The sequence below is a fragment of the Tenrec ecaudatus genome, chromosome 8, assembly GCF_050624435.1.
Source record: "Tenrec ecaudatus isolate mTenEca1 chromosome 8, mTenEca1.hap1, whole genome shotgun sequence".
Lineage (NCBI taxonomy): Eukaryota > Metazoa > Chordata > Mammalia > Afrosoricida > Tenrecidae > Tenrec > Tenrec ecaudatus.
The window spans coordinates 56086371-56106183 of NC_134537.1; positions in this window are offsets into that span (position 1 = coordinate 56086371).

The window sequence follows — 19813 nt, forward strand, 5'->3', positions numbered from 1 at the left end:
TAGGGCAAGATATGACAAAATAACAATTTATAAATTATTAAGGGCTCATGAGGGAAGGATGAGCGGGGAGGGAGGGAGAAAAAAGAGGACTTGATGCAAAGGGCTTAAGTGGAGAGGAAATGCTTTGAAAATGATTGGGGCAAAGAATGTATGGATATGCTTTATACAATTGATGTATGTATATGTATGGATTGTGATAAGAGTTGTATAAGTCCCTCATAAAATGTTTAAAAAAAAAGAGTAGCCGAGAACACTCTTACACAAACATGGAGAAGTTCAAGCTAATGCATTGTATACCCTTCATCAAACCACTTCTGTTCATTGGATTCTGATAGAAGAAACCAATTAATCTCTAGTTACTTCCAGCTCTCCAATTAATGTTTCTCATGACTGAAAAAAAATATCCAAATAAAGCCAGTTTCTTGATAATTGCTCCCCTTGATAATTTTGGAGATCTGAAGTAAGGGACATTTTATTTGATTTTCCCCTATGATGGACAAATAAGTCTTGCAACATTTAGAACATAATTAAGCCAAACTGTATTCTTTTTAATCAATAAAACGCTTCATGAAAAAGGGTGACAATATGTTGCTGTTTGCCTAGGACCGCTTTGGTTTATTTCTTCCTGTGTAACTATTAATAGCATTCGCTTACTTTCAGAGGATTCTGGGATTGGCAGTAAGCACTGTGGTCTTCTTAACTCAAAAACACTGTTATATATTATAACTAATTAACTAATGTTATTTTTGTAAAACTCAAAGTGTGATGACCCTATAGGACAGAGTGAAACTATAGTGGGGTTTCTCTGAGTGCAAAACTTACAGCTGGTGGTTTCAAACTGCTAACCTTGCAGTTAGTGGCCCAACGTGTTAGCTATGAAGGCCAAATAAGAAAAAGAACAAAATTTCAGCAACTGTATCAATAGGAATTGCAAAAGAGCCTTATCGAGAGATTTAAGTTATTAAAGGATAGTCATTTTCTTTATTTGGTCTACATTCTCCCATCACATTTTCAAAGAAGGGAAAGCAATATTCTTCTTTTAAAACTCATTCAGTAATGAGAGGTCCCGTAGGCCAGCTTTACTCTGAGTCATGTGCGTCAGGGCTGGCTTCCACACAGCAATGACATGAAATTCTGGCATTTCTGCCTGCTCCGTCAAGGATGGCAAGACTTTGCTTCATGCTAGCTGGGCATAGTTTCCCGACACTCTCCATTGTGTCAGGCTGGGTTTTCTACGGAAACAAACAAGCAAACAATGAGACTCATATATGGACAGGAAAGTGCCTTCAATAAAGAAATAATCGTATATTAGAAGGTATCTCAGCAATCCAACTTAAGGCCCCGGCTCTGATGTCAGCCAGAGCCCCTTTCAGATGCACGTGGTCACAGGCTGGTGACACTGACAGCGAAAGCGGGCTGCAGCGTGCTCACAGGCCAGTGGGTACAGAGCCCCTGGATCCCCAGTTGATAGAAACATGGCTGGGCGCTCGCAGCGCATGGAGCAAGACATTATGCGTGGGAAGGTAGACAGGCAGTGAAAAAGGGGAAGAAGCCCGAGGAGAGAGAGGGACACTGGGGAAGCAACAAGAGGCTTTACACAGCACAGTCCCAGGTCGCGTTTCCTTCCGCTGCACAAAGGGTTGCTATAAGTGAGAACCAGAGTGACGCCTCCTTATCATTCAAAGTCCCTCTTGATGCCCAGGTGTGTGGTTGTGTTAGTGATCTCAGGAGCCTCGTTCCTGTGTGTATTCTAATTTTCCTATTTTCTTTGTTTGGGAGCATACATTCTGCCCTGCTAAGCTATATCCCACAGGAACAGAACAAGGGCAAAAGGAACCGACAAAAACGTTGCAGGAGTTGTGCAATTTGATTGTGGACCCACTTTTTAAAGCATATTTCTACCCTGATTTATTTCCATTACCAGAGGGATTTATTCTTCTCGAAATAAAGCAAAGCCAGGTGACTTTGGGTAGTGCAGGTTAGCATTGTGATAAACCAATGCCATGAAATTATTTCATTCTAAAATATCAATTCTATTAAAAAGAAAAATTGAAATGATCTCCAATAGTTTACATTTGGTAATGTAAACCATTGCAATGATCAATTTCATTATAAGCTAATTAAATTTTAAAAACTGATTCTATAGCATTTTACTATTTTAAAATATATATTTATAATTCTAGCCAACTTAAGTTGCCATGATGATTTTAGCCATAGAAATAGGCTCATGTCCTCTGACATGGCTGTTATATGCATAAAAGCACACTAAAGGACGAATGACGACTAAGTGAATGCCAAAGAGAGGAAGGGAAGTACTAATTAGCAACATGATGGGAAAATGGTTTGGTAAAGTACAGAAATAACCATAAATATATGGGAAGCATGGTAATTGCCATATATTCCAATTTCTTCAGATTATTCCCAAAGTGTTAACATTGGTATGACATTATCAATTAAAGAAATCACCAAGACAACTTGAAAAAGAGGTTCAGAAAGAAAAATGAGAAGACAAAAATTTTAACAATAATAACCAAGAACAATAACATATTACTAATTAAAAATATTGTTCAGAGATTTAGAAAAGAAACCTAATAACCACCTTTATATAGTCAACAGATTTTTAGCCAGAGAAGCACCTGGCCCCCTTTGAGGAAAATAAAGAGCAAAACTAGATCTCAGTTTGTGTACAGAAGAACGTGGTTCTTTCTGGGATAAGTTTTAAAATATTAGGATGTGACAAAGAGCCTTGATAGGTAGTTAGGAGCCATGTGGGATGGTGGTTACCAGAGTGCTACTACCTGCAAGGTCAGTAGTTTGAAACCACCAGCTGCTTCACAGGAGAAAGACAGGTCTTTCTACTCCTCTAAACTCACAAGGGCAGTTTTACCCTGACCTATAGGGTCAGTGATGACTCAGTGGAAGTGAGTTTGGTTTTGAGTTTTTGGTGGCTTAGTAGTTTCACATTGGAGTTTAAACAGCAAGGTTAGCAGTTTGAAACCACCAGTCGCTCCACAGGAGAAATATAGGGCTTTCTGCCTACTCCTCTAAAGAATTATAGTCTTGGAAATGCAGAGGGCCATTTCTACCCTGTTCTATAGGATTGCTACAAGTTGACATTCACTCTATGGCAGTGTATTTTGCTTGCTTTGGTAGGTAGTTGTGGATTATGATTATCACCTAATTACAGTATGGATTATTTCCAGGTCTGCATTTCCAAAGGAATGATGAGCTGCTTCGCTGGAGCAAGATGAGGTTTTCTGTTACTCTAATGATGAATAGCCTCCGAATACCAAAGGAGCAGCTACTCTGCTCTACAATTCTGACTCAATTCGGCTATGAGTCACAATGGATTTAGTGGTAGTGACTTTGTTTTTTTTGTTTGTTTGTTTAAGGAAATTTTAAAAGGTTTTTTACAAAGAGAATATTTTCTTTGTGGGGTAAATAGGGTGATATGGGAGAGGCATCAACTTTATACTGATATGTGTACCCAGGATCTAATAGGTGCCTTATTCCATCCATGCTCTCATCTCTGAACTCTACCTATCAACTCAACTAGGTCATTTAAGTAGCAGTCAGCAAGTTCTCCCCTCAATGTTGAACATAGTTAAATATCAGTGTATTGGTTATGTTTTGTGACCACACTTTTCTTTTTGAGATACTTCAAACTCTTGCTATGTTTATTTGTTTTGCAATGGTTCTGATGTTTTCCAGCAGACTGTTGCAATTACATGCCATTAAATAGATCTTTTAAGGGTAAAATTGATGGCTGGAACAAAAACACTTCTATTCTATTCCCTCTTTAAACCTCATGAAAACAGTAGTAAAAGACTTCCAAAAGATTAATAAATTTAGAAAACAACAATAAAACTTTGAAGCCAATAGTAGAAAGATAAGTAGGAAAGGCCTATGTGTGATGCTTAACTAGATACTCTTGGCTAGGGCTGGATTCAAACCTGTCAATCAAGTTGCAGTGGGATGACAGCTCTTTGAAACCATATACCTTTTATATAAGGGAGAGTCCAAGGAGAGTTGAACGTTCTTCGGCTCCTCACCTTTGGTGGGAGCTGGATCTTGCATCTGGTTCCTTGATCTCCTGTTGTATCACCAACCCATCCAAGAACACTCAACAGATGACCACTTCATTGGGCTGGCTTCAGCCTCTCTATCCTCTAGCTTGTGCCTGCTGCTACCTCTGCTTCATTGTCCTGGTCTTGTTCCTCCGTATTCTGGAGCTTTCTATTCATCAGCTTCCACATGTCAGGAGAAGCCTGACTTGAAGCAGACTAGATATGCCTAGTTCTACAATGGTGTAAGTCATTTCTTGATATAAATATCTCTCTGTACACAATACATAGAAGCGTAACTGGTTGTGTTCCTCTAGAGAACCCAACATAACACAGGAGATATGCTAAAAATAGTCTGTAAACTCTAGAGCCTTGGTGGTGTAGTGTGTTGCACGTTGAACCGCTAACTGCAAGTTCATACTTCAAGACCACCAGCTTTCCCCACTGTTCCCCACTGATGAAAGATGAGGCCTACTACTTCCGTAAAGATATCCTTCCTGCAGAACCACTGGTGGGATTCAGTGGGTTCACACTGGTTCAGCAGAACAGATATCTAATTTATTTTAGCTCAGCATTTCCATTGTTAAAATGTTCCTTGTAATGAGCAGCCACCCCATATGGAAATCCCAGATTTACCTTCCTTACTCTGTCTGCTAACGTTTGTCTGCTCAGCACTGTATGCTAAGCCCTTGTAGCAATGTTCATTCTGTCCACAGATATAAAAAATTAGGTAAACTATACTTTCAATATTTATTAATTCACTTTATAAAACTCATTAATTTTAATGAAATATTATTCATTTTATAGAACTTGATATTTTCATGAGAGATTATATTTTTATTCCCTTGTGTATGTTACCTCAGTAAACAAACACATAACAGAAATATAAAAAGTTCCAAACAACCAGAGGGTGAGGTGCTGTCACTTATTTCAGCTTTGCATCCCACCCCAAATTCCCAGGAGATATTATGAGTGAAGTATGCAATTTCTGAAAATGCTTAAAGGGCTAAACATATTGTCAGAACAATTACTCCTAGTTGAGCAGAGAAGGAAAGGAGTTTTGCAAGGTGAACATATTATGTTCAGAGAAGTTCCCTGTTGCTAAGCTATCAAACACAATGACTATTGTCTAACGGGCCTACTTCCAAAGCAATGGGATCCTACTCCTACAGGGAAAAGATGGTTAAGGATAAATCACACAGCTGAGAGTGCTCTGATAAAAGCGAAGAATGTTTCAAGTGAGGACACCAATCAATAATGTGGAAATATTTTAAATAATAGTTTTGGTTTTTGTCAGATATTACTTAATGCTTTTTATTAACTTAAAAATTATTTAATAAAAATCTAGATTTATGTATCTCTTTAAGTATTATTTATTAAATATTGTTTAAGTATTTATTGTCCTTATTTAAGTATTAACTGTGTGAAATAATAAACTGCCCCTCAGTTTATCATTTTTTGAATTTTTAAAATTTTCATTAGGGCAATGTGGTAGTTACATAATCTGGTGTCAATTTTAGGTTTCAGAGTGTCGAGCAGGATATATCCAATGTCTGTCGAGCAGGATATATCCAATGAGGCCTCTGTGGGGGCATGGCCTTCTCCTGAGGATTTTGGAAATTCCTGTATTTCCTTCTTGGAGGCAGGAGACTCACTTTCTCTCTCTTTCTCTCTCTTTCTTTGCTCACTCACTGCGAGACATCGCTGTGGAGAAGGCACATGAAGAGAGGCTGAAGGAGTCCGATCTCTAGAGCCAAAGCCACATGCAGAGCCCTGTCAGCACTGAGATGCTTATATCACCACTGAATCCACAAGACTCCCACCCACTGGCCTGTGATCTACCTGCATTCAGATTACATGTGTTTCATGAGTCAGAAGAGGACTTTATATTTTGGTATCAGATATATGGGCTAATACCAGACTTAAGGACTTGATCTGGACTAGGATGGGGTGTTTTCTCAATATTCAATTCCTCTTATATATAAAACCCTTATATTTGCACATGTGTATTTATGAATTTGTTTCTCTAGTCTACCCAGATTAACATAGGCAGTGAACTGGTTATTGAATTATTTGAATTACGCCTTTGTGGAAACCAACATGGGCAGTTCTACCCTGCTCTATCGGGTCACTATGGGTGAGAATCAATGTGATGACAGTGAATTTTTAAAAATCAACAGTAAGGAAACTTGTAAAATAACTGTTTACTATGAGGAATCCCCACAGCCTTGGTAAAGGGAAGCCCCACTTAACTCTGGAATTGGGAGTGATGTAGGGTCAAAAATAAGCATAGTTAAAAGTTTGTTTTAAGTTTAATTTTTAAAAATCTCAACCCTTAAAACTATTGATCCAAGATAATCTTTAAACCTTAAACACAAAATAATTCCCAGAATTTTTTTTCTTAAAACCAAACAACAGTCTAGTTTAACTAATAAAATATGTCTGCTTGAGTACTCTGATTTTTAAGACTGTCTCTATGGGATAAAAAGTGCCCTGGTGGAACGTTGGGATTATCATTGGACTCTTGTCCACAAAGTCTGAGTTCAAACCCACCAGAAAAGAGAAAAATTGAGGCTGTCTACTCCCCAAAGATAACATTCTTGGAAACCTTAAAGTCACTATGGGATGTACTTAACTGGCTGGCAGTGGTTTTTTGTGGGGAATGGGGTGAGAGTGGGGGTCATATGGGATCAAAATAACAACAGCAGTTTGCAAGAATAGATAGGAACTTTATGGGCCAGTGAGTTCATATCACAGGGACAGGAACAACTTAAAAATGGAAGATGAAAATGCTTGCACACTTGAAGAATGCAGTCAATGTCACTGAATTATATGTGTAGAATCATTGAACTGGTGTGTGCCTTGTTGTATGTACTCTGAATAACAACAAAACAACATTTCCAAAATGCACAAAGCCAAACCAAATCAGGAACCAACCATCATAGTTAGATGTGTGGGTCCCTTCCCTGTCTGTGTGACTGGAGGACTATTACTCTTCATTCTGGTATGAGCCTGAAAGCACATTCCTTGGATGTGTTAAAGTCCACGGCTACTCAGCTTCGAGGCTTGGGGCATGGAGACGACCCTAACAACAAGGGAACGGGAGAATGTACCCTAGGTGCCAGCATCACAAGGGTTTCTGCTGGAGAACAAGCAGTCAGCTTCTCCACCCGCAGCAGCATGCCAGTCTCCTCCTCGGGAGGGAAAGCACAACGATATTGGTGTTGGAGTTTTGCCAGATCACCTAACTTCAAGATTAAAGAAGAATCTCCAAGGCCTGCATATTTATTTCTTTAAAAGGAATATATGTTTCCATCTCTAATCCACCTAGGATTTATTTAGGAGCACAGACATGTTTTTATAGTGTTATCAACTTAGTGTCAGGCATCCAATGGTAAATAGTGTAGTGAAAGTAGCTGGAAAATGTAAATGAAGCTGTGTTTGCAGAACAGAATTTTCCTTCATGTGAAGACAGTGCAAGTGAATTCCAATTGTAGACTCCAAGGGAACCATCAGAAGTAACCAAGAGCACAGGCGAAAAGCTCCCTGAATTCACATACAAGTTTATTTTCAGAAAACCACTTGCAACCAAGAGGCAAAATAGAAAAGACATTCTGTAAAATAAGATGTGCAGTTGCAATTTATAAATGAAATTTTAAGAGGAAATGGCTAAGGATTTTTTCAAATTGAGACTCAGGATCAATGGATTACATAGAAATGCCTGTGAAATATAGATAATTAATGATTTTCTTTATTGGATGCATTTTTATTTTTAATTATTTTTTTATTAAAGCAGACATTTCAAATCATCATTGCTCAAAATGTACTCTCCACAACAGAGCACTTGAAGGTCTTGCAAAATTGCACATTCCTGGTGCCAAGCAGCAATGAGTCCAATGGAGTGTTCTGGAATTACCATTCTTCTGAATGTAACACATGGTGTGTTACGATCCATACAGTCTAATGCTTTTGCACAGTCACCAAAACACAAGTAAATGTCTTAACCTGAAAGCTCCACTGAAAACTGTTCACCTTGGGTGACCCTGCTGGTATTTGGAATACCAGTAACATTAAGGATTACAGCAACATGAAAGTCACTATAGTACAACAAGCTGATGGACAAAGTGGTGATTAAGGCCACCTTTTGAAGACTGTTTAAATGGGTACTGATAATAAATTACTCTGCCTGGTGTTATGGATTGAATTGTGAGGTGGATTGATGCAATAGTGGGTTCAAATATAACAATTGTGGGGATGGCGTAGGACAAGGTGATGGTTTGTTCTGTTGTGCATAGGATCACTACGAACTGGAACCTAAAAGCAAAATGAGGTTAATGTGGTAGGGCACAATCAACAGAATCAGATTGTATCCTGAGTCCACTGAAAAGATTCTGAAAGTGAGGAGACTTATGAATTGTATGTATTCTATTAGTCTGTCCATCACAGCATCCATCTGCAGACAAAAGAAACAGTGTTCCCAAGTAAGGAACATAAAACACCATTTCATGGGCTCACCAACAAGAGACAAAAATATTGTGTCAACACACTGGGAGCAAAACAAGGTAAGAAAGACCTGACTCTGAAGTAGGAAAGCACAGGGAGGCTTGTGAAAGCCCTAGAGATCCAAACAACTATAGAGTAGGGAGGAAGTCAGATCATCAGGACAGTACAGTTCACCAGGAGTGGTGCTGATCACTAGGGCAGGTGGTGCCAATCGAATAGAAGAACCTTAGAGTGGGGGCTAGAGATGCATGACCTGACTGAACAGACCTGCAAACAAAACAACTAAGAAAACTTTCATCATTTTCCCTATATATACAAACTCGGATAATTATTTATGTTCTCAGAGTTACAATTACATGTTCTGTAAATAATTTAGATCAATAAAACATATTTGTGGTTACATCTTGAACAAGATATCAATGCATGCTTATCACATAGTATTCAATAATTTTAAGCAATGTGTTATAGATAATAATGTATTTGTTTCTTTTAAGTTTTGATAATTCATTAATTTAATCATGATCTTTTCTTTTCATGATAGAAGTAGAAATCATCTTTGTCTCTTACATTTGCCCGTATTGTAAAGCTTGTTTGTTCCTCCATCCCCAAAGCAGGTAAAAATTCAATTTTAAAGATAAAAATATTTTAAAAGATAAACAAGTACCATTATGTAGTTCTTACAGTTGTGCTTGACATTTTTCTGTATTTTATTTCTCAAAAACCAAAAGAACAAAAATAATCATCATATCATTGACTGCACACCTCCATGATAGGATCGCTGAAGACAAATGGGTGCATAAGCAAATGTGGCGAAGAAAGGTGATGGTGTCCGGCTATCAATAGAGATAGTGTCTGGGGTCCTAAAGGCTTGAAGGTGAACAAGCGGCCATCTCGCTCAGAAACAAATAAGCCCACATGGAAGAACACACCAGCCTGTGTGATCGAGTGGTCCCAAAGGGATCAGTTACCAGGCATCAAAGAACAAAAAATCATATCATTGACTGCACACCTCCATGATAGGATCGCTGAAGACAAATGGGTGCACAAGCAAATGTGGTGAAGAAAGCTGATGGTGCCTGGCTATCAAAAGAGATAGTGTCTGGGGTCTTAAAGGCTTGAAGGTGAAAAAGCGGCCATCTAGCTCAGAAGAAAAAAAGCCCACATAGAAGAAGCACACCAGCCAGTGCGATCACGAGGTGCCCAAGGGACCAGGTATAAGGCATCATACAAACAAAAAAAGAATATATGTATATGTATATATATATATATATATATATATATATATATACCATATTGAATGAAGGGGGAAGTGCAGAGTGGAGACCCAAGGCCCAAGTGTAGGCCAATGGAGATCCCCTCATAGAGGGGTTTAGGAGAGGAGATGGGTCAGTCAGGGTGCGAGGTAGTACCGATGAAGAACACAGCTTTCCTCCAGATCCTGGATGCTTCCTCCCCCCAACTACCATGATCCGAATTCTACCTTGCAGGGCTGGATAGGGCAGAGGTTGTACACTGGTACATATGAGGGCTAGAGGCACAGGGAATCCAGGGTGGATGATACCTTCAGGACCAAGGGTGTGAGGGGCGATGCTGGGAGAGTGTAGGGTGAGTGGGTTTGAAAGGGGGAACTGATTACAAGGATCCACATGTGACCTCCTCCCTGGGAGAGGGACGGCAGAGAAGGGGGGGAAGGGAGACTCCGGATAGGGCAAGATATGACAAAATAACAATGTATAAATTACCAAGGGCACATGGGGGAGGGGGAGGGGGGAGCGGGGAGGGAGGGAAAAAAAAAAGAGGACCTGATGCAGGGGGCTTAGGTGGAGAGCGAATGCTTTGAGAATGATTGGGGCAGGGAATGTATGGATGTGCTTTATACAATTGATGTATGTATATGTATGGATTGTGATAAGAGTGGTATGAGTCCCTAATAAAATGTAAAAAAAGAAAAGGAAAAACAAAAAGAAAATGATTAGGGCAAAGAATGTGCAGATGTGCTTTATACAATTGATCTATGTATATATATGGACTGTGATAAGAGTTGTATGAGCCCCTAATAAAACGTTTAAAAAAACTAAAATAGCATTTATTTCCATATAATCACAATTACAATCTTTGGAAGGCAATTTACAGTACATAGAAAGAAAAACACCTCAAGAAATCCGTGTCCTGGTTCTTCCTCTGCAGGAGCAGTTCTCAACCTGTGAGTCGGGACCCCTTTGGGGGCCAAACGACCCTTTCACAGAGGTCAGCTGATTCATAACAGCAGCAAAATTACAGTTATGAAGTAGCAATGAAAATAATTTTATGGTTGGGGTCACCACTACATGAGGAACTGTATGAAAGGGTCGCAGCATAAGGAAGGTTGAGAACCTCTGTAAATTCTACTGTCTCTATAATATTTTTAATTACATGTGCTACCAGAGCAAGCACTGTCTATAATTTTTATTTTATTTATTTAATAATTTTCAATTTGATTGAAATTGACCATATTTTATACATAAGCAAATGAAAGCATATGTAATGGTAGACCTGACTTTGACATAAGATAATTATTTAAGAATATTTTCAAATATATTTTTCACAGAACTTTAAATATGTGGGTTAGTCTGGGTAGGCTAGACAAACAAAGCCACAGACACTCATATTTGTGTAAGAGATAGTTTTATATCAAAGAGTAATTGTATATTAAGAAAACTTCCCATCCTAGTCCAGATCAAGTCCATAAGTCCGATATTAGCCCATATGCCGGATACTAGTCTATAGAGTCCTCTTCAGCCTCATGCAACACATGCAATAATGCTGAATGCAGGAAGACCACAGGCCAGTGGGTATAAAATCTTTGTGGGTCCAGTGGTGGTGGAAGCATCTGCAGGGTTCCAGCTGCCATCACCATGGCTCCATGTGGCCGTCAATGGGATAGTGAAGCAGAGAGGGTGTGTGGTCCTCCTCCCAGGAGAAAAAGAGAAAGTTCCCAGAATCCTTCTAGTGGGTGTTACCTTGTGACCCGATTGGCAGGCTCTCCTCCAACTTACATTCTATATATCAAGTTGACATAAAATTAGGTATCTACCGCAGTATGTTAATCAGGCTCTACAGTATTTGTGAAGTTTATATGGGTTTACTAAAGGAGATATTTCATGAATAATTGTTTTTATGTGTCTTATATTTCTAAAATATCCCAGAAATGATCTCTTAATTCTGTATGGAAATGCCATCCTATTATTCGCATTTTATGTATGTTCTTCAAGTGTCCAACCACTTTGCTTAAGAAATCTTAAATACAGAAAGCAGTATTTCTATTCCAAATAAGAAAACCAAAATGGAAGAACTTGTAGGAAGTGCCTGTGGTGGTTAGATTTTATGTCAACTTTGTGGAAGGGTGGAATGTAACTTGTCAACGAGGTCACAGCCTCAATGCCTCCTGAGAGATGTGGTAGTTTTATGAGAGAGACACTGAGGACCCCTCTCTATATTCCCTTGACCTTCATCCTTGCTAGAACTCTGTGTCTGTCTCCCAGGGAAGCCCCACATAGGCTACTGGGCCCTGAGGGCTGTGAGTGCCCAGCCATGTTTCCACTGACCACACATCCACGGGGTGTTATGCACCCACTGACCTGTGATCTTCCTGAATCCCACTTCAGCTCTCGGTGTCATTGTGAGGCTCAGGTTATTACCATCAGAACCATGGACTTATTTATCTTGGACTGTTGGGATACATTCTTGATATCAGAATATTTCTTGATATCAATCTCTTTCCCATACACATATGAGTCATTGATTTCATTTCTCTAGAAAACCTAGCCTAACACAATGGAGGGTCTAAATTTTCATTGATGCCCTCTGTCTCCAAACTCCATTTACTTCCTGTTTAGTCAGTGGTTTTTCACATGTGTTTCTAACTTTCAGGATTTTTTTTCATAACATACCCTATGTGTGAGAGGAAGGGCTAGAGGTGATGTGGGGAGGCTCAACTGAGAGGGATAAGACCACCATACAGCTCACACCAGCATTACTTTTCTTAGCTCTGTTCCTTGCATGGACTGCCTTAAACTTTTATTTGAACAATTCTCTGCTACTTAAATATTTAAAGATAAGTGCCATAAATCATGCTATTCCCATACTCTACCTTCAAATACACAAGAATGCACACAATATAAGTATTATGCTGTCAAGTGTCATGAAGTTGGTTCTGACTCATAGCAATTCTGTACACAACAGAAGGAAAGATTGCCTGGTCCTGTATCACCATCACAATTTTGGTTATGCTTGAGCCCATTGTTGCAGCTAGTTTCAATAGGTCTTCCTCTACTTTTCTCTCAGAGAAGTGTCTTGTTCTTCTTCACGGCTATTAAAGTTCATGCTAACTCATAGTGATGTTATAGGACAGAATAGAACTGTCTTGGTGAGTTACAGAGACTGTAACTCTTTAAAGGAGTAGAAAGCCTCACCTTTCTATTATGGATGGATTGGTGGGTTTTGAACTGTTGACCCTGCAGTTGACAGCCCAACATGTAACCACTAAACCACCTTGGTTCCTGTAAAAAAGTATAGAAAGCGTCACAAAATTTCAGAAGGTAGAGGTATATATAGGAGCAACACCTAGGAAATAATATTTGCCATTTTTTACACCTTCCTAGAGATATCTCAGGAGCATTGGTGGCATGTGGGTTAAGCATTGGATTACTATTGGATTGCTAAAAGAAAGGTCAGCAGTTCAAAACCACCAGTTGCTTCCTAAAGGAAAGATGAGACTTTCTATGCCCATATTTACAGTTTCAGAAACCCACAAGTGAATTTCTTAACAGTGGGTCCTAAACGTTTGCTATGCATCAGAATGAACCTGATTGCGGTGATTTTTGGGAACTTCTTGAATATTTATAGTCTTCCAAAGCCTGTGTGTCTCTTGACCTCCAGGATCCCATGTACTTATACATTTCTACTAAATTCTAAAATCTCATGGGCAGGATGTTGTATTTTCTCCTATTTAAAAGACAGAATGAAGGGCAAGAACAGGAAGGAGGGTGTGTTTCATGCCTCATGGTCTTGGACAGCCTTTCATATCCAAGTATAGGTTCTCAGGTGTGCACACTGTCATTGAGAGATTTCTATCCAACACTCAATTTTAAGAGATTGCAAAGGACAGCAGATCAGATCTGAGCATGCACGGGGCCTCATGATCAGAGTAGAGACAAAGTTGAAGAAATGAAGCAGAACTAAGGAGAATGAAAAGTTCAAAGATTATATTAATCGTATTTTAACAAAAAGAAGCTATGGAAAAATTCATCATTCAGATCCATCATTTAAATGTACCCCTCTAAGTCTGGCCTCCTGGTCTGTCTGATTGTGCGCTAGAGTCAGAGTTTCATTAGTTTTCCTTTTTAAAATCACGTTAAAAATAGTTATATCTACTCTTGAAGTTGAAATTCACCCACTGCTATCTATTTGATTCCAACTCATAGCAATCCTACAGGACAAGGCAGAAATGCCCCTTTGGGTTTTGGAGGCTATAAATCTTTCTGAGATTAGAAAGCTTTATCTTTCTCCCACAGAGTGGCTGGTGGGTTTGAACTGCTGGCTTGTGGTAAGTAGCCCAACTCATAACAGATAATGCTACCAAGGTACTGAAGTTGAAATGAACACTGGGTAATTATAAAACAGGGATAATTGGATGGTTAGGTTGGGTTTACCTTTTGTTTTCAGTAACATACAGGCTTAGCAATATTTGCACAAAGAGATGCATTACCCAAAGATGGCTAGGATGCTTTTTTCATAAAGAAATAGTGCAAAACAACCCGCATACAAGTGTTTATGAGATAGATTGCCTGATTTATGTCAAGAAAAAAGAAAGGAATATTACCACCCTGGTGAATAGTCAAATGTTTCTAAAATACATGACCTGCAGAAAAATATGCAACAATAATTTTAACTCTGATCATTCAGCATCATTTTTCAGTGCCCAGCAATCATTCAATAAACTAAGTGGCATACCACTATATTATCCAACCTGTGAGTCAGTTACAAATTGGAAGTTGGAGATGCAATCGGGTTTTTTAGGCTTCTCGCATTGTAAGTCACTTGGTAAAACATATCTCTGGCTGTCATGGAGTGCTGGAAAGTAAGTGTGGTTGGTTGAGTAGACTCGTGTATATTTTTTTCTCCTTATGTTTATCACCTTAAGACACCAAGTAGAACTTTTGGCATACCGCTTTTGAGCAATTTTCAACATTCAAACACCTAAGGACAAAGGGCAAGCTTCCTGTTACATATACTTCCATTTTATTTATAAACCTATTTAATAGGAAGGATAGACCCAAAAGGGCCCATATGTTGAATCACAAAAAACGTAAGTTAGACAGATAAGTTTAAAGATTTTTTTTACTGTCAATGCTTCCTAATTAGAACCTTTCTGACACAATTTATTTAATAAACTAAAGAAAATGCAGTGAGACACTTTAGATCATTTTGTAAAACTTATTGACTGATATGACCTCATAAGTCACAATGAAGTTAGTGAAGAATTTCCTGAGGTCAAACTCCCACTGTCCAGCTGTTGCAGTTGACAATCTGCTTTCTGCTTTTAGTCAGGGTAATACCAAAGGTCTACTCTGTGAATTTTGGCTGTACTAAAGGCATCTATTTTAAATTTACTTCTATACTTACTGATAATTCAATTATCATCTCCCTAGACACTTTGCACAATTAAAATTGTAAAGACCTTTGAAAATAAGAAAAAGTATTAACAATTTATAAATATATTCTTGTTTAGAAAAAACATAAGAGTACAGTTTTGAATATTTTTAGGAAAAATGAATGTTAATTTTCATTTTGGATATTTTAAATATAATATAAACATATATCTGTCTACAGCATATTTATACATGATAAGTTTGAAAAATCTCTGGAAAAAATAAACTATTTCATGCTTTACTTTGTAAGGAAACTGAATACATTTAGAGCTTAAAGTACTATGTGGATGGATGCTTTCATTAAGCTCATTTGTAACAATTTTATGGAAAAATATAATTATCCATAAAGTGCTTTTACATAAGAAAAATGAGAAATTAAGTAAGATGATTTTCATAATGCATTAAATCTGTTACTTATGCAGGGACCAAAAGTTGCAGAATTTAAATGGATATTACTTTTCTTTATTTGAAATAAACAATTCTATTTCCCCAAACACAACACACACATTCGTATGGAATAGATGCATAGAATAAATGCTCATTGTTGTAGTTTGTTTACTACCTATATTTTTATTCAAATAGTTAATTTTTATGTCCAATATTATATTTTATTTCTAATACAGTTGTGGGAATAATTTTTATATGCCTGAATACAAATCTAGATTAAGATTTTATATATTTCTCTATATCTAGAGATAATAATATTCAGAAAATAATGAAAGCAGTGCCTGTCAATTTTTAAGCATTATTTATGTACCCAGTTTCCTAAATGTCAATAATAGAGCCCAGGAAGCTTTTAAATGTGTAATATTGACCAGATTTCACGACTTCTAAAAAGCCATATTATTGGCAATAGAGACAGTACCACCTTGGGAGATTTTTCTGTCTCCCCAGACCTTACTTAACTACTTTCGTCGTCTGTGAAGCATTAACCTGATAAAGTATAATGGCTTTTTTGAAGCAGTTCTTGCGATGGGTCAAAGCATGCTTCAGTGGTAAGTTATGTTAGCTTATTCTGCAGTCATAGAGGTCTATAGAACCAAACAAGCCACCAAAAGGCTTCCAAAACATTTAAGGTTGGCATTCCTCCACACACATGCACATCACATGACGGAGGGATTTTTAATTTTTGAGTATAAGAAGATAAGTAAAGAGTAACTTAAAGGAGAAAGGTGATAAATTACACACAAAAAATATGTTGCATGCTTATCAATAGATAATAATGTTGTCAAAGTCTGGGGTTTATAGGATTGTTAATTAATGTAAAGTTGTAAATGATAATGGACAACAGATCATGGGGTGAGAAAAGAGGGAGAGGTTGAGACAAGCATACTTATAAGCCTTCGTTCTTTAATTGGGAAATATTTACATCGATTCTGAGAGTTATGGTTTGGACCTTCCATTCAAAAAGAGCTACATTTCTAAAATTTACTAAAAGAGAAATAAAAATATATCACCTAAGAAATCTATTTTGGGGAAAAAAACAAGCAGAAGTGCCATTGATTGTTGGTCACTAGATATGTATAATCACCATATCTAGTGAAGAGCCTGAACCGTGGGAGGACAGTGATTTCCCCTGAAATTCAACCTATTCCTTTTGACCTTAGGAGCTGGTATTTTGTCTCTGTAACAGGCAAAGGGATAACAAAGACACCCAAGTACGCTCTAAGGGAAAGCTGGAACTAAATGGAAGGATAGGTTCTCTATAATTCCCAGGCTTTGCCAAAGCAAGTAAACTAGATTTCTAAAAGGCAGAGATTGCCACTCTAATGCAATTTGTCTCTCTGCTTGCAATGGGGAAATGGGTGATAGTCCAATGTCAGGCTCTGGCTTTTGAAAGCATGCGCTCTCGCACTCTCTTCCCCCATCTTTCTCGTCACCAGCCTCCTCTACCATCACCTTTTCTTCATTCTAACCCAGCAGTCTTCTAATAAAAGCAGGATGCCATGCAGTGTTAATTCAATCAAATTGTCAATGTATCCATACACATTCTCAGTCTCTGTTCAATGTTCCATGACAACAAGGTGAGACGGCAGAGGTTATCCGAACAGCTGCTTCCTAAGCTGGAAATTCCAGGCATTGAACACCATCTGTCTATACATTCACAAATATATATAAGGGCAATCTATCAGGCTGTAGCACTGCAGCTGCCTCTCCATCAGGCCTGCTTCCTTTCTCGACACTGAACAATAAGAGCTAGTTCTTCACTTTGTGTCACACAGAATGGCTGATTTGATTAAGTCCCCAACTCTCATTATGCTAGGTAGGGGTGTAGAATTTCAATGATAATCCATAATGCATGACCAGTTTGTCACCATGGCAACATAAATTCAAGGTTACTAGCTCAGACGCATAATTGGGTGTGCATTGAGTGCTGAAGAAGGGCTGTTAAAATTCTTGTCATAGAAAAGTCGTATCCATCATACTGTCTGAAACAGCAAAGTGCTCATAATCAGACAGAAAAATCCTTGGAGTAAAATGTTAATAAAATAACTATTACAGTCTAATAAAATTATTTAACTTTAACCACTTTAGTTTTTAAATTATTTCAGTTAATAAGAATGAACTAGACACCCCATTAAACATTTGGGAGTTGGATTTAAACTCCCCCACCAATATTTGCATAGAAACACATGGACCTTAGGAATTTTGGGTCTTAGTCTGATTGATTAAAATAAGCCCCATAAAATAAATATTTTATCACACATATTTGGCTCAGATTTGTATGTAGGATTGAATATTTCAGATCTGTAAGAATATTTTCTTAATAAAATAGCCTGGGGATAAAATGAATCTACTTCTTTGCTTCAAAATCCTGAAAATTAAATGATGCATATCATTTACTATGTTTCCCAAAATACATGAAAACTAAGGTGGATATAAAAAAAATTAAAAGGTGGAGGGGGGGACAGAAATATACTAAATTAGCATCCCACCCACCATAAATTGAATTTTACATTTAGAAATGTCTAATATTTATAAATAAATATATGATTCATATATATGCATATATAAATGTACAAATCAATGTATATAGCAAATAAAAACCCAATATATAAATCATATACTTGTATTCTGTAAAGGGATTTAGTCTTGGACTAAAATAATTGGGAATATTGCTTGTTTTGATGTCTGCATTTGCCAGTGAAGTAGAAGTGGGCAAAGAATTATAAATGACCCTGTAGAAATGGCTAAGAATTGAGCCCAGAGTGTCCTTGGCAAAGGATAAATCAAGAATTATTGAAGCTAGTTACCCATTTTCCATGATTCAGCATAACCAGTGATTCTCCATTTTGTTATCTCTTTGGATTGTAAGCTTGAAATGCTTTTTGCCCTGTGGTATTACCTATTATGATTTTTCATCAGACAGACAACATTCAAATTAATTTTCTTCAATAATGTAAAATGTTGAAAAAAAAATACAAGTCCTTTCTTTGTTACTGAGGCTCAGCATCTTTCTAATCGTGTTGAAGGAACTCCAGAAACATTGGCTTAAAAGAGAAAAGGGTCCCCGCCTCCCTGCCGTGTAAAAGCAGAGAACACGTGACTATGGCGACACTTCTGCGTTTCTGCTGAGACCTTCCATGAAGTGACTGCTCCTACGGTTCTTTTTACTTGTAACCCTTTCATCCATTTCTCAAGCATATTTCCTTTCCTGAATTCATCCTAAATAGAGCACACAAGCAGCAATTTCTCTCTGTACCCTGCTTTTAAATTAACTGACATATTAAACGAGGACACAAATAATATTAATTTTTATGCAGTTGCCATTATTTTGAATCATGTTTGCTCTAAAGGGGTTTTTAGTATTGTCCTTACTTTTTCTTATAAGCTAGGTGGGATTAAAAAGTGAATAACAAAGATTTAGTCTTTAAAATCATACCCCCAAGATTTTGTAATTTTAAAAGTAGAAAATAAGGGGGGAAAGCAAGAATTAAGATCAGATGACATTATTCAAAATATAGAGATCATTTCATATTTTGTATTCTGGTCTAATCATACTAATTGCTGTGTTCTTTGGGTTTTTCTTTTAATTGAAGATATCTTATGTGATGCAATTGCATTTGAAATATGAAGGGGCTCTGTCTAAAAAAAAACTTGCTTGCAAAAAGATCACATCTGGAAGTATATTCAGAACTCAATGCACATATGTAACTTCAATTAACATTACAAATGCTAACGAAAATATACCCTGCAGGCGTAGGGGGAAGGGTGGAGAAGCTGAAGAAAGAGGTTTGTGTCTCTGATTTAAATACAAGTGACTTTGTGGAGAATAGCCGCATGAGGCCAATGAAATCCTTTTGTGGAAATTCATTGGCTCTGGAGAACAGAATAACATTTCTGATTTTATGTTTAGTCGACTGAAGCCTTAATCAGGGGCAAATGGTGAGTTAGTGTATCTAGAATAGAAAGAAATCCTGTAAAGTGTTTTGGATGTAAGTCTGATTTAGTATTGAGAATTTTTAAGGTAATTAAAAAATCTATTGTTTAAGGAGTTCGGCTTTAGTAGATTTAAATATGCATTTCTATACTGATCAACACAGATACATGATTCAA